General features: G+C 44.2%; 1 long non-coding RNA gene across 1 annotated transcript; it reads left to right on the top strand.

Annotated features, from left to right (window-relative positions):
• Window positions 1–236: 236 nt before the first annotated feature.
• Window positions 237–3,419, top strand: LOC110743747. The gene is made up of 2 exons (XR_002523273.2): window positions 237–1,183; window positions 3,088–3,419. It is a non-coding gene; the product is annotated as an uncharacterized LOC110743747 (long non-coding RNA).
• The last annotated feature ends 12,261 nt before the right edge of the window (window positions 3,420–15,680 follow it).

Below are 15,680 nucleotides of genomic sequence, written 5' to 3'. Positions count from 1 at the left end.
TCTGGGGACCCAATTCAATTCCCTACACTGGGTTTCCTGCAAAGTTTTGTCAGTCATTATGATCTCAGTTTTGCTATGGAAGGTTAAGTAAAAGTGCCCGTGTTTGGGTCCATCCAAGTGGTGAAGGGGAGAATATTGTCTTCTGATTCCAGCTTGGTGGATGCAGCCATAATTCATGGGATTCCCAGGACAAAGGTGACTTTTGAAGGAGGAAAAAGTAGGAATTTCCGGCCCAAATCCTCAAGAGATTCTTCCTGTCCTGCTGCCCTTAGACAGTCTTGGTGTTATTTTATTTGGGATGCTGGCCAATTGTAGGTTTACTTACAACTACATTTCCAAACTGGAAAGAGTTAATAAGATGAAAAAGAAGTAAGTCATTATATGAGGATGGGATTCTCCATGAGTATTGTATATTAAAAGCTCTGAGGAGTCCTCTGAGAAATCCCTTTAGCTGTTTAATCCAGTGTTTCCCAAACTTATTTAATCATGATGCTCTTTTCTGTAAGACAGTACTGTGTCCGTTAATTACTCCCATGTAACACATTACCCCAAAAACATAGTGGCTTAAAACAACAATGAAAAGCTATTTCTCAAAGTTTCTGGGGATCAAAAACTTGGAAGTAGCTTGGCTGAGCAGTTTTGGCTTGGTGTCTTTCATGAGGCTCCAGTCATTGGAAGTGTCGCTAGAACTGGAGGATCCATATTCTAGGTGGCTCAGTCACAGGGCTGGCAAGTGGGTGTTGGCTGCTGGTGGGAGGCCTCAGTTCTTCACCTTCTGGGCTCTCCACAGGGCTGCTTGTGTGTCCTCATGACATGGCAGTTGGGGCTTACCCCACCGTGAGCTACCCAAGAAGCCAAGGTGGAAACTTCATAACCTTCCCTTGGAAGGAACTGTCACCTCCACCATACCCTATTAATCACACAGACCAGCCCTAATTCAGTGTGGGGACACCAGAAGGTGAAGGTCATATGGGGCCATCTTGGAGGCCGAGTGCTACATTAATTAATTCACTCAACAAATATTAACTAGTACCTACGAGTGCCATACACTGTTCTAGACACTGAGGATACAACAATGAGCAGAATAGACACACACTTGTCTCCATGGAGCTCACATTCTACTGATACTTCATTCAATGCTTGAGACAATTTGGGAAGTGCTGCTTCACAGGTATTTGGAAGAGTAAGTGAGAATTGCGAATACAGAAAGATAAATGTGGCCAGGTGCAGTGGCTCACGCCTGTAATCCCATCACTTTTGGAGGCCAAGATGGGCAGATTGCTTGAGCCCAGGAGTTTGAGACCAGCCTGGGCAACATGGCAAAACCCTGTCCCTACAAAAAATACAAAACTTTGCCAGGCGTGGTAGTGCACGTCTGTAGTCCCAGCTACTTGGGAGGCTGAGGTGGGGGGATCACTTGAGCCTAGGAGGCAGAGGTTGTAGTGAGCCCAGATGGTGAAACTGCACTCTAGCCTGGGTGACAGAGTGAGGCCCTGTTTCAAAACAAAACAAACAAAAAAAAGATAAATGCTAAAACAGGAGAGAAACTCACAATATCAAGGGAATGAGGTATCCTGACGTAGACTTGGAGAGTGGTCACAGATGGTTTCCTGAAAGAGGTAGACGCGTGAAGTTAGCCAATTAAAGGAGGAGTGGGAAGAGGAAAAGTGTTGCAAGCAGATGGAACAGCATGTACAATGCCCCAAAGCTTGATACAGTTGGAGAACGAAAGCAGCAGGAGCATATTATGTGTGTATATGTGTTATGTGTGTGCTCATGCATGTGTGTGCCTGCCCATGCACGCGGGGTGGGGAGAAGAGGTGAAAGATAAGGCTAGATGAGGTAATTGGCTGTGGGAGGGGAGGCAGAGAGATGTCAGGGATGGCATCCATGTTTCTGGTGTGAATCACAGCAATAGAGTATAGATGGGGAGAGAAAGGAGTAGAGAAAAGGAGTAAGAGAGGTCTGGGTTGGTTATAAAAGGAAGAACTCAGTTTTGTTCACACTGAGTACAAGCCACCTTTGGGGTTGTCAAGAACCCGTTACAGGTCAGCAATTCCACAACTGCTTTCTATGCATACCAGTGTTGAACAAATAAGTAAATAAATTGTCGCTAGTGGGAGGCAGGTTTCTCACTGTCACAGAAAGAAGAGGGGTGTTAGGATGGTGGTGGTGCTGGATTTGGGCTGGAGATATCAGTATGAATTCATGTGCATTTTAATACACATATGTACACTTAATAGTATAGAATATCTTTAATAGATCTATATAGATATCTTTATCTCAGATCTCTATATAGATTTATAATCCATAGATGTCTATATGATGTATATGTATGTACACACAGATAGAGAAATAAATATAGATATTGTATATATATACACACACACATACGTATGTTAATATATATACATATATTTGTTAGCTTTGTCTGCAAAGAGGGCCTAAAAGAAGTGATACCCCATTAGCAACAAGAATACTTAGCATCCAGACCTTGGTTTCTAGATAACATTCTCCAATAAATGAACCAGGGTTCCTTGGAAAAATGGTTAATTCTTGAGCTGGGACAGGGAACACATAAGATGATCCTGGAACAACTTGTAGTACCAGAAAATAAAGAAGTGCTTAAAAAAAAAAAAAAAAAAAGGGCGGTAAAGGGCATATCAAAAGGACACAGGAGCCAACTTGAAAGAGCTCCCAATGGCCAAATCTGGAACAGTTTGAGCAATGGTAAGAGATAATAATACTGGATTATAACTCCAAGAGTAAAATAAACCTTTATGAATCCATACTGATGTAAATAAAGTATTGAATAAATAACTAAATGAGAGAGAAGGGATAAATCTTACTTGCAAAAGAATTCTAATTATAAATGTATCAGGAATAAGGAAAATACAAAATCACGATTAGATCATCACAATAATAATTGCTACAGGCAAGATCCATTGATGAATGTTAAAAGCAGTAGATAAAACTTTAAGGAAAAACAGGACATTTGCAAAACCTTCAAGTATCTGCCCCCAAATACGTGAATACCTGAGTGGTGTTCACACACTATCACAGATTCTTTGATTTCCCTTTCTCCAGGAGGTGCAGCTTATTTCCTGTTGCCTTGAGTGTGCTCTGGACTTAGGGACCTGCTTCTTACAGACTATGGAAAGAGAAAAAGAGTAACTTTGCAGTGGAGAAACCTCACAAACACCACCTGAACCGAATGGTCAAGATGAAGATCACCAGCGATAAATCATGTTGACATCATGTGCCCCCGTATGCCGCAACGAGAAGGACATCACCTTTGTGCTACGCCTGCCAAAATCGACAACCTTAGTCTTTTCATGAGAAAACACCAGACAATCCCAGATTGGGGGACATTCTACAAAATACCTAACCATGAGTCTTAAAAAGTGTTGAAATTTAAAGACATGTTTTTTCCTTAAATAGGGTCTTACTCTATTGCCCAGGCTGGAGTGCAGTGGCATGATCATTGCTCACTGCAGCCTTGGCCTCCCAGGCTCTAGCAATCCTTCCACCTCAGCCTCCAAGTAGCTGGGACTACAGGTGTGCACCACCACACCGGATTATTTTTGTATTTTTTGTAGAGACAGTGTTTTGCCATGTTCCCTAGGATGGTCTCAAACCCCTAAGCTCAAGTGATTCACCCACCTCACCTTCAAAGTGCTGGGATTACAGGTGTGAGCCACTATGGCCCACCCACTTTACATGTTTTAATTCTACATTTGCTGCATTCCTAAACCAAGGCTCAGAGCAATTGATTAAAAATAGCAGCAGCAGCAGCAGCAGCAGAAGAAGAAGAAAACACGTTAAGGAGCCCGGGCGCTGGGGCTCACGCCTGTAATCTCAGCACTTTGGGAGGCCGAGGTGGGTGGATCACTTGAGGTCAGGAGTTTGAGGCCAGCCTGACCAACATGGTGAAACCCCATCTCCACTAAAAATACAAAAATTAGCTGGGCATGGTGGCAGGTGCCTGTAATCCCAGCTACTCGGGAGGCTGAGGCAGGAGAATTGCTTGAACCCGGGAGGCGGAGGTTGCAGTGAGCTGAGATTGTGCCACTGCACTCCAGCCTGGATGACAAAAAGAGACTTCACCTCAAAAAACAAAAACAAAAACAAAACAACAAAGAAAGAAAACATGTTAAGGAGTATTATCTGTTCCAGGAGGCTTGACAAGCCCTTTACATACATAGCTCATCTTATTTAATCATCTCCCAACAATCCTGAAAAGTTTGTCCCGTTATTATTACCATCTCACAAGCCAGGAAACTGAGGCACGGAGGGCGTAAGTAATGTCTGGAGTTCCACAGCTTGCCAGAGACAGAGCTAGGATTTGAAGGTCTATTTCCTAACTCCAGGTCCGGCGATCTTTTCCACAACACTGCAGCCAATTCCTTATCACATGGGTGAAATCAGATGAAAAGTAAACATCCAGGGCAGTCTTCAAATGAGGCAGCCAGACAGGCCAGAGATCGAACTTCAGACTTTTAACCAAAGGTTCTGGGATTCATGCTCCCAGTTGGACACTGTTTACTTCTTAAGTAGTAAAATGAATGGGGTTGGATTGATCCAAACAGTGTCTAAGATCCCTTCCAATTCTAACACTTAGGAGTTTATGTTTCAAAAGAACAGCCTGCAGAGGAGCCTGTAGAAGGGGACCCTCCCACTCAGGGTGGCCTGATAGAATATAGGACACTCTAACAAAAGTTAGAGTCAGGGAGGGGAATATGGGCTGAGTGTTCGTAGAATGAGGCTGGTTTTTAGCCCCCACGCACTCCCTTTCCCTACTGCATTCTTTTTTTTTTTTTTTTTGAAAGATGCTGCTCAGCCTTCGAGTGAAGTCTTCTTCATTCATGATGGCAAAGGGCAGAGGAAGGCAGATGCCCAAGGGCTCCATCAGCCTTGGTACTTTGTCAACCCCCAGTCCCTAGCATGAAAGGTTTTTCCAAGACAGAGTAGGTAAATTTCAATTTTTTTTTTTTTGACACAGAGTCTCACTCTGTTGCCCAAGCTGGAGTGCAATGGCACAATCTCAGCTCACTGCAACCTCTGCCTCCTGGGTTCAAGTGATTCTCAGCCTCCCTAGTAGCTGGGACTACAGGTGCATGCCACCATGCCTGGCTAATTTTTTTGGGTATTTTTAGTAGAAATGGGGTTTCACCATGTTGGCTAGGCTGGTCTTGAACTCCTGACCTCAGGTGATCAGCCCACCTTGGCCTCCTAAAGTTCTGGGATTACAGGCATGAGCCACTGTGCCCAGCCTCAATTTTATCTTGTGTTGCTTTTGTATTATTTTCTCCATTCTCAAAATTCAGACACTTCCTAACCTAGCACCCATTGGCTACTGCTCATAGTCCTGCCTGGTTTGGGGTTTCCCAGTTTGGGGCGGATCTGGCTTCACTTCATTTTCTGCCTCCATCAAGACTCCCTATTGTTTCTTTGAGGTTGTATTAGGTCAAGGCAAACAATTCTCTTGTTCTCCCAAGATGTAGCAAAATGTCACAATTCTTTTTGGCTCCATTGTTCATTAGCCACTCCATTTTGTTATTCTATTTGCACTACTTCATCACTGAACAAACTTTTTTAAAATAAGGATTTGTGATGGTTAATTTTATGTGTCAATTTGACTGGGCTAAGTGATGCCCAGATAGCTGGTAAAATATTATTTCTGGGTACATCTGTGAGAGTGTTTCTTGGAAGCGATTAGCATTTGAATTGGTAGACTAAATGAAGATCTTCCCTCATCAATGTGGGTCCACATCACCCAATACATTGAGGGCTTGAATAGAACAAAAAAGTAGAGGAAGGGCAAATTCTCTCTATTTGAGCCCAGTCATCCATCTTCTTTTACCCTTGAACATCAGAGCTGCAGATTCTTGAGGGAAGGGCACACGTAGATTAGTGTTTTCTGCACAATGAGTTCACTCACTTCTCCTTGTCTGACCCATGAATGTGCCCGTATCTTTTGAGGTTCATTTGATTCAGATGCTACAGACACTGCCCTTCTCCAGGCTACTGAAATAACTTTCAAACTTGGACTGAATTACACTACTGACTTCCCTTGTTCTCCAACTTGCAGTCAGCAGATTGTGGGGCTTCCTGATCTCCATAATCACATGAGCCAATTCCCATAATCAATCTCTCTCTCTCTCTGTTTCTCCTATTGGTTCTGTTTCTTTGGAGAACCCTAACACAGGATTATAGAAACTGCAAGAGAAAATGTTAGTGCCTGTTGGGATTAGAAAGGCACATACGATAAAGCCCTATCCTCAAGGCTGTTGCAGCTGTGATAGGAGCTTGTCTTATAGCTCCATTTATATGTTCACAAAGGATTTACTATGTGTTAATTATCAGGCAATGGTAGGCACTCAGGATACCAAGATCAACAAGATATGATTCCTGTCCCCAAGCAGTTCACACCTAAGAGATCACTAACTGGTGACTGGAGTTGTTTGGTTGGTTGGAAAGGTGCATTAATCATTTCTGTCTCTTATCTAAGGCTCATTTCTGTCTGCTATCTATGGCTGTGTAACAAATCACCCCAATTTAGTGGCTTAAAACCACAATGATTTACTTTTCCTCACAATTCTGTGGCTTAACCTGGTGATTCTCCTCCTGGTCTCACCTGGGCACACTCATGTGGTTGCATTCAGTTGGCAGTTTAGCTAGTTGGTCCTAGACAGCCTCACTCCCAAGTGTGAAACCTCAGCTAGGGCGGCTGGAATGGCTGAGATGAGTTTGCTTCTGTCTGCCCATGTGACTTCTTTCTGCCGGTATCTCAATTTTCTTCCTTCCGGCTATCCTGGGCCTCTTTACAGAAGAGCAGAGCATTCCAAGAGGGTCAAAGCCAAAGTTTCAAGACTTTTTGAGGTCTCGACTCAGTGTTACAAATGCTACGCCCACTGCATCTTATTGGCCAACACAAGTCACAAGGCCCGGCTAGAATGGGGAGAAGGAGGAACAGAATTCATCTCTGATGGAGGAGCAGCAATGTCATATTGTAAAGGGTGGGCAGATAGAGATGGGAGGAATTTGTGGTCATATGTTGCACTCTACTACAGCTGCTACAGCAAAACAAAATTAGATTTCACATAAACATCAAGTTTACAATGTTTTTTCCTTAACAATGGGGAGATTTGGCAACAAGCCACTGGAGCTGAGTAACTGCTGTGCCATTTAGACTAGACATTCTATCTCTATTCCATCGTAGTCTCTACCACTTCTTTTTTAAAGAGTTGGGTTCTTGTTCTGTTGTCCAGGCTGGAGTGCACTGGCATGATCATGACTCACCGAAGTCTCGACTGCCTGGGCTCAGATGATCCTCCAGCCTCAGCCTTCAGAGTAGCTGGGATTACAGGCACACACCACTCCAGCTAATTTTTTTTTTTGGTAGAGGTGAGTTTTGCTTTGTTTTCCAGGCTGATCTTGAATTTGTGACCTCAAGTAATATCCTCCTGCCTTGGCCTCCCCACTACTGCTTTATTTATTTACTTTTTTAAGATGGAGTCTTGCTCTGTTGCCCAGGCTGGAGTGTGGTGGTGCAATCTCAGCTCACTCCAACCTCCACCTCCCGGGTTCAAGTGATTCTCCTGCCTCAGCCTCCTGAGTAGCTGGGACTACAGGCATGAACCACCACATTCAGCTAATTTTGGTATTCTTAGTACAGACAGAGTTTCACCTTGTTGGCCAGGATGGTCTCAGTCTCTTGACCTCGTGATCTGCCTGGCTTGGCCTCCCAAAGTGCTGGGATTACAGGCATGAGCCACCATGCCACTTTTGTGCCACCATGTGCCCCTCTACCACTTTTTAAAGGTGAGGAAATTGGGATTTCCAGGGCTAGGATGTAGTAGTCTTTGGGCTACCGATATCAGAGCCTATGTTTTTAACCACTATATTCAACTGCCATCACCAAATGGGCTCTATGGATAATTACATGGGAAACCACTGGTGGGGAGTTACTGAAAAAGTTTGAGTAAGCTCATGTCACAGAGCAAGTGATGCTCTTCAATTAACTAGGGCTCTGGATTCAGAGCTGAATAGGGGTGAGGGAGGCGAATGGTCTGGTGGCTGCTAGATCAGTTTGAAAGTCATTTCAGTAGCCTGGGCCAGGGAGGTGTCTGTAGCATCTGAACCAAATGGAACTCAGAAGGTAAGGACACATTCTTCGGTCAGACAAGGAGAAATGAGTGAACTGGTTGTGCAGAGAATACTAATACAAGTGTGCCACTTCCCTCCGAGAAACTCTGTAGGCTCCCTCCTGCCTATACCTGCCAGTCTCAGTGGTAACACATTGTTATGTTAAAAAAAAAAAAAAGAGGCCGTAATGTAAGCTGTGGACTTTGATTGTTAATGTTGTGTCAACGTTGGTTCATCTATTCTAACAAAAGTATCACGTTGGTGCAGGATGTTGATAGTGGGGGAGGCTGTGCACACGTGGGCACTAGAGGCATATGGGAAGTCTCCTTTCCACTCAGCTTTCCTGTAAACTTAAAACCACTTTAGAAATAAATTTTATATACACGAAAAATGGAGGAGGAGGATGATTTCTGAGGTAAGTTTAGGAAACTCAGGTAAATAAAGTTGGTTTTTTAAAAAACTGCAGGCCTTACAGCATTGCTTTTACTTCATTACAATATAGTCACAAAACATAATTATGCAATTGCTTTTTTCAACTTTAGACATAGACTCCGTGACAGCAGGGCACTACTCATTGATGTATCGCCAGCACCTAGAATGGTTTGGCACATGCTGGACACTTCTTAGTACAAGGAAGAAGGGAGAAACAATCAACTCACAGGACTTAATGATTGACTGGCTGAGAGAAGTGGGGGGCGGTTAGCTTCAGAGTGGCTTTGGTTAGTCATACCCTTGCTAGAGACACCCCAGAACTCCCACTCCCTGTCCTTCTCTGCTTGACTACTAATGGCCTGAGACCCCTCAGCCTCCACGGGACCAGCTTTTGCCCTCACTCTGCCATCAGTGGCTCCTAGGCATGTGCCCTTCATCCGCTGTGCTCACTGACCCGCCTTCAGACCTCCAGCCTCCTGCAGATACTCCCCCAAAATGTCCCTTACACAGCTTGGAAGCCCAGCCCAACACTCTTCGAGCTCTGAAACATTGTTGCTCCTGTTTTTGTCTTCATGAATCACCCAAAGTACAGCAGTGCCTCATGGTAGTAAATATGGGTAAGTGTGGGAACCACCAGGGTCCTCTGGTGTCCTTGGGCAGCCAAGGAGTAGATCCTCCTGAACCTGCCCCAAGGCTTATTTTAAGAAGGGCTGGAAATATGCCAGCACTGAGGCAAGGCAGAAATCACCGTATCTGGTGTGATGTCGGGGGCAGACTCTCTTTGCCAGCTCAAGCCAAGATAAACAGTAATTCTAAAGTCCCGGGGATAATGTTTGTTTCAGAAGCAAGTCCCAGAGAGAGGTGGGACCAGCCTCTTCATGTAAAGTTAGAACATTCCTGATAACAGAAGAAGAATTTCCCCTGTAAGTATTGATATAGTTGTGTAACAACAGGTGTACCTTCTTTCTGTTAATATTAAAAAATTATAATGATAGTATCTGCTTATTTTTAAAATTCTGGAAAAATAAAGGACTCTGAAGCAGGAAGTGGAAGCCTCCTCTTGTACTCCCTACTCACTCTCATCTTAAAGGCATGCCATATATCTTGTTTTGCAGCCTGTGCCCTTGTGCTCCTCACCACCCCCCTCCTTTAGGAATTGCTCTATCCTCTACTTCACGATTTTTATCGGCCACATAATTTACCATGGTATGGGTGAACCACAATACTGGAGAACAATCTAAGTGTGCACAGCCTTTAATGCAATTATTCTGCTTCTAGGAATCTGTCCTACAGAAACACCTGGCACTAGCGTGAAACACTGTATGTACATAAATGTTCATGATAGGATTGTTTGCCAGTAGTGAAACACTAGAGACAATCTGTCCATTTTAATATAATTGAAGAGAGATGAGAAGCCAACCACTAAGGTATATATGAGAAACTCTGACTTTGAGGACTCTGTAGGGGAGACAAAAGGCCACTATAAAGTGCTGAACATGAGTTTTCTACCAACAAAAGTTTCCCTTTTGAGGGGGCAAACAGGGTAGTATCAGGTTACCTGTTCTCTAACTTGGACTCCAGTGATCTAAAACAATCGGAAGGACACTCCTGACAGTAGTAGTAGCTGTTGTTGTTCTCCTTCTCCTCCTCCTCCTCCTCTTCTCTCTCTCTCTCTCTCTCTCTCTCTCTCTTTGTTTTATAGAGATGGGATCTCGCTATGTTGCCCAGGTCCCACCTTGGCCTCCCAAAGTGCTGGATTATGCGCATGAGTCACAGTGTCAGGTCTTTTTTTTTTTTTTTTTTTAATTAAAGACAAAGGTTAACATGGTATTCTGCATTTTACTTTTTAATTTTGGGTATAAAAAATAGAAAAATCGGCTGGGCACAGTGGCTCACACCTGTAATCCCAGCACTTTGGGAGGCTGAGGCGGGTGGATCACCTGAGGTCAGGAGTTTGAGACCAGCCTGGCCAACATGGTGAAACCCCGTCTCTACTAAAAATGCAAAAATTAGCCAGGCGTGGTGGCAGGTGCCTGTAATCCCAGCTACTCGAGGGGCTGAGGCAGGAGAATCACTTGAACCCAGGAGGTGGAGGTTGCAGTGAGCCGAGATTGTGCCATCGCACTCCAGCCTAGGGGACAAGAGCGAGACTTCGTCTCAAAAAAAAACCAAAAACCAAAAAACAAACCAAGTTACACATTTAAAAAAAAAACTGATAAGTACCAAAAATACCCTAAATTCCAGAAAAATAACATGGTATTTTAAAAAAAATTAATAAACTTCCCGACATGCAGTTTTTGTGACCTCTACCTTTGTGTGGCCATCCCAGGTGAGGTGGCACAGTGGACAATAGGAATATATCTGAGAGGCTTTTCAGCACAGGATGGCAAACAATAAGTATGCATGGAAGTTACTGCATGTGAACACATCCCACTGAACCCACAGTGAATGTGTCTCTAACTTACCTTCCCCACAGCTAGGTCCCAGAAAAGCCTGTGGCTGCTCCAGCGTCACTTGACACAAGGTGATGTGTGACAGAGCGGAAGTTGGAAGAGAAAGACACTGTCATCTTGAACAACTGTGATTAAAATATCTTTTGCAAATTCTATAAAAGCACAGGACCATGTGAACACACTGCTGGGTCCCCTCCCAGGGCCTTGGCAGGGGCCTCTGCAAGTGACCTGAAACTTTAGCTTCCTTAGCAGACGCTGTGCCTGGGGATGTGGGTGCTGTGGCGTGAATAGGGGCAGCCAGCAGCAAAGAGTTTCCTCCAGCTCTCCCTCCTCACACTTGGCTTCAAGTTTACCTTTACATGTCTTGGAGATAGTCCCATATTAGGACAAATAGAGGTGCCTAACTCTACCCCGCTCCCCCACTTCTTTTGAGTGATAGTATTCCGTTGTATGAACATCCACATTTAGATAATTTCCAACCTGCCATAGTGAATAATGCTGCAAAGAATATCCTTGCTCAAATGGATATTTAGCATTTGTGAGAATATATCTGTAAAATACATCTCAGAAGTGTGATTGCTGGGTCACAGAGTATGTCTAGTTAAAATTTTGATAGATATTGTCAGTTGCTGTCCTTGGAGGTTGTGAGAACATGCCAGCAGGGTGTGACAGTGGGCAAGATTGTGTGTTAGCAAACATTGCTGATTCTTGCGGCATTTTTTTTTTTTTTTTTTTACCTCTGTAGGTTAAAAAAAAATAGTACTTTGCTGTAGTTTTAATCCGCATTTCTCTTATTAAAAGTGAAGTGGCACATGCTTTTATATTTTAAGAACCATATACAGTTTCCTTTTTGTGGACTCTCTTTATACTTTGTCCATTTTTCTATGGGTCAATCTTTTTCTTATTTGTAAGAGTTGTTTAAATACTTAGGAAATTAGCCCTTCATCTGTGGTATGATTGGCAAATATATTCTCCTAGCTTTTCATGTGTCTGTTGACTCTGTTTATGGTGTTTATGTTTCCATGGGAAATCATTCTATATTTATGTAACTAAAAGTATTAAACAGTTTTAAAATGACTTCTGATATGGGTATTATTCTTAGAAAGGCCTGCCTCTCCCAAATGTAATAATATAAAAATTATTCCATGGTTTGTTGTAGTACTTTTATGATTTCATTTTTAGTATTTAAGTGTTTGATCTTTCAGAAATTTGTTTTTCTGTGTGGGGTTAGGTATGAATATTTTATTTTATCCCAGAAGGCTACCCTATTGTCCCAATATCATTTATTGAAAAATCCATGTTATCTCCACTGATTAAAAAACTATCTTGATTAGAGGAGAATACCTCCTGGCAAAAAACAAACAAAAACGATCTTGGCCATATACTAAATTTCAGTATATAGTTGGTCTTATTTTCTAGATTTTTAGTCTGTTCCATTGAACAGTTTATTTATGCACCAATTGTTCAGAGTACCTTTAACATATGTTTTGATTTTGGGGCCTTTAGCCTCCAGAACTGGGCAAGAATAAATTTCTCTTATTTTATGCCACTCAGTTTGTGGTAAATTATGACAGCAGCCTAGGAAACTGCTACAGTGACAGAGCTGGGATTTTAACCCAAGTCTTTGACTCTGAGTCCTGTGTTCTGAATGGGAGCACAGGATTATTCATTTCTGTTCCTAAGAGAGAGTGTTTATGAGGCGAAGAGTAGGGGAAATTAGTATAACTTAGTTTCCTTAAGCCTCCCCAGCCCGTAGGCGTTAAGAGATGGAGTGTACTGAATATTCTATGTGTACTCTTCACTCTTCTCCATCCTACTCTGTGTTCAGGAGGTTGACCTCAAGGAACGACTTAGCCTTCCATGGCCTTGCCATTTGGCTTCTGGTTAGGTTTGTCCACTGCTGGGCATTTGCAAGCCGCAGGAAGGTGGCTCCCTCCATGCTGGGTGGCAGCCTGCTGGTGGCTGCGATCGTTACCCAGGCCGATAGCTTCTGTCTTGCGGCCTATGGCTCCAGCTCTTGCCCAGTGCTTGGTTGCAGTAACCACTTCTGCCTTTTCCCTTTCAGGCCTACTGGTGGTAACAGCTTCCTGCTGATACCTAGCCCTCAAGAACTGCACCCATCTCTTACTGGTTTTCCTTAACCCCACTCAAATCCCCATGAAAGATCCATTCTTTAAATTTCCCTCAGTCCTCTCATTTGCAAGTACTGTGTTTCCTACTGAGATCCTGACTACTCTGGGGACCATATTGAGTGACACACAGAGAGTACCTCTGGTTTCCTTGACTCTAGCCCTCAGTGCTTATTTGGAGCCACCTTAAGTCCTGACCATTCCAAATGCCTCTGGGAGGGCACTTCTGCTTTGTGGCTCTGAAGGAATGCAAGTTGCTAAGGGACAATGGCAAAGTCAGGGAGAAGCCTGTCTCCTCTCTGGGCTACTCCTACACAAAGGTCCCAAGCAGGGCTGCCTGGGTTCCTGGGCTCCCTGCCCCATCTCCAGAACTTGGATAGGTGTGGATCTGGGCCACGTATTTGAGTGACAGAACTGCCTCTCTCTCTGGAGCTTTGGAGGGATAAGGATCTATTACTCTGTCAAGCTCACAGGGCAGGCCCTTCCTTTAAGCAAGATGAGCCTTCTTCTTGGAGGTTTCTCACTCCTCATGCAAACAGACTCGTGACAGGGTGTGCTCCCCTGTTGCCAGACATGCCTAGACATATCGAATTCTACTTACACTTAAGCTGGGATCCTTTTATACAAGGTTAGGAAAGTAAACAAGGGCCAGGTTGCAGAAGGCCTCCAACACATCAAACCAGTTTTAACCTAATATTGTAGGCAAGGAATCACTGAATGTATTTGAGATAAGGAGAACCTTGGATCAAGAACTGCTAAGAGCTTAGCTTGGTTGCCATCTCAGTGCCCATATTCTTGCTCTCCCTCTAGTTGAAACATCCCCTCAGCAGAGAGGCCTCATGGAGGCATTCTCCATCACGGTACATTGTCTTATTTCCACGAGAGTAGTTCTCCTTCTCTGAAATCACACTCTTTCCTTTTTCTTTCTTCCATATTCCATGGGGGCAGGGAGATCTCCATCTTACTCAATGCCATACTCTTAGGGCATGGCTCATAGTAGATACTCAGTGAATACGTGTTAAATTTGTTGAATGAGCGAATGAATTTGGTCCTATGAGTGAATTTAGATGAGGAAGCCCAGAGAGTTCAAGGGACTTAGTGACCTGCCTGAATCCACATTAACTCATTAACTCATCCAGAACTGAGCGTAGCTGGGATTAAAATCAGGCTACCTAACCAAATCTCTACCTCCAGGAGAGGCAGGAGCTGGGGGATGGGTTAGTAGGAAGGGTAAGGAGAGGATTTCTACGAAGGTGTGGTGACACATTGGCCAGAACTGAGGTTGGGGAGAAGAGATAAGCTCTTGAAAGGAGGAACTCACATATATTGGGTATCTACTCTGTGTCAGGCACTGTGCCTGGCGCTTTACCTGTGTGGTCTGATTTCTACCCTCTGCTGTATGTATTATCATCCCAGTTTTCATGAGTTAAGGAAATAGGGATGCAAGAGTTTAAATAAATTGTCTGCTTTTGTCCATTTATACATAACTTGACTCCTAAGCTTGACCTCTTCTGACCCTCAACATGGCCTCTTTAAACATACAATTAAACCCAGGAGTTCTCCATGAAGATGGCCACCATGCTTGGGGTTCACGATCAGATAGAGGAGGGCAACAAGAGTTCAGTATTCATTCAGGGAAAGTGCAGGGAACAGGGGTATGTAACTCTCACTTTGCTTTGTAACAGAAACTGAAGCACAATCAGGCAGGAGCCTCTTTTGATAAAAGGAGAGCAGTCAGAGGTGGAAAGAGGGCCAGAGATGGAGATTCACCCCAAAGGTCTTCTGCTTCAAGGTACTGTAGAGGGGCAGGACAGGGGGACCAGGCAGGATAGAGTAGAAGGCTTTGGAGCCAGAAGTAACACAGATGACTTTTTCCTTTTCTGGATTCCAATCTAGGGAGAAGAATCAGGTGTGTGGGATGAAGCGTGGTCCAGTGAGACCAGGAGTAGCATGAGCCCCTCCCTGCCCCCAGTTGGGCCCCTTCCTTGCAGTGGGGTGCTCCTGGTCCCTTGCCTGCACACAAACATATGATGACCCTGCAGCCCAGATGTTCCAGGGCAGACCTAATTTAAAGTCTGATGCCTTTTGACCCCATAGGTATACTTGTGTCTATCAGACTGTGGCTCTTCGTTTTAATCTGGAAAATAAGGTCACTGAGGCCGAGACATAGGCCCTGCCCTCCATAGGGCCAGGTTCTGTTCAGGCCCAGGGCTGTATAAGGTGTTCTTTGTGCTGGGGATGTGACCAGAGCCTGGGTGTTGAAGGTGGCCCCCTAGCCCAGGGCTAGTCCCAGAGCACTCATGCCAATTGGCTGGCTGGTCAGGTGTTGCAGGAGACCTCGGAGGTTACATTACTGCCTGGACCCTCTATCTCCTTCCCCTCACAGCATAACTCAAACGTGCTAAAAAGGGCTTTCATAAACAACTCAAGTCTGAAAACTCTGGCAGCTTTCCCGCCCCTCCAGCCCTGGGGGGCTTCAGGAGGGTCTGGGCTGCCCGCCAGCTCCAGGCTGTCCCTA

The sequence above is a fragment of the Papio anubis genome, chromosome 7 (genome assembly GCF_008728515.1).
Source record: "Papio anubis isolate 15944 chromosome 7, Panubis1.0, whole genome shotgun sequence".
Taxonomy (NCBI): domain Eukaryota; kingdom Metazoa; phylum Chordata; class Mammalia; order Primates; family Cercopithecidae; genus Papio; species Papio anubis.
This window is presented reverse-complemented; position numbering and strand designations above follow the sequence as displayed.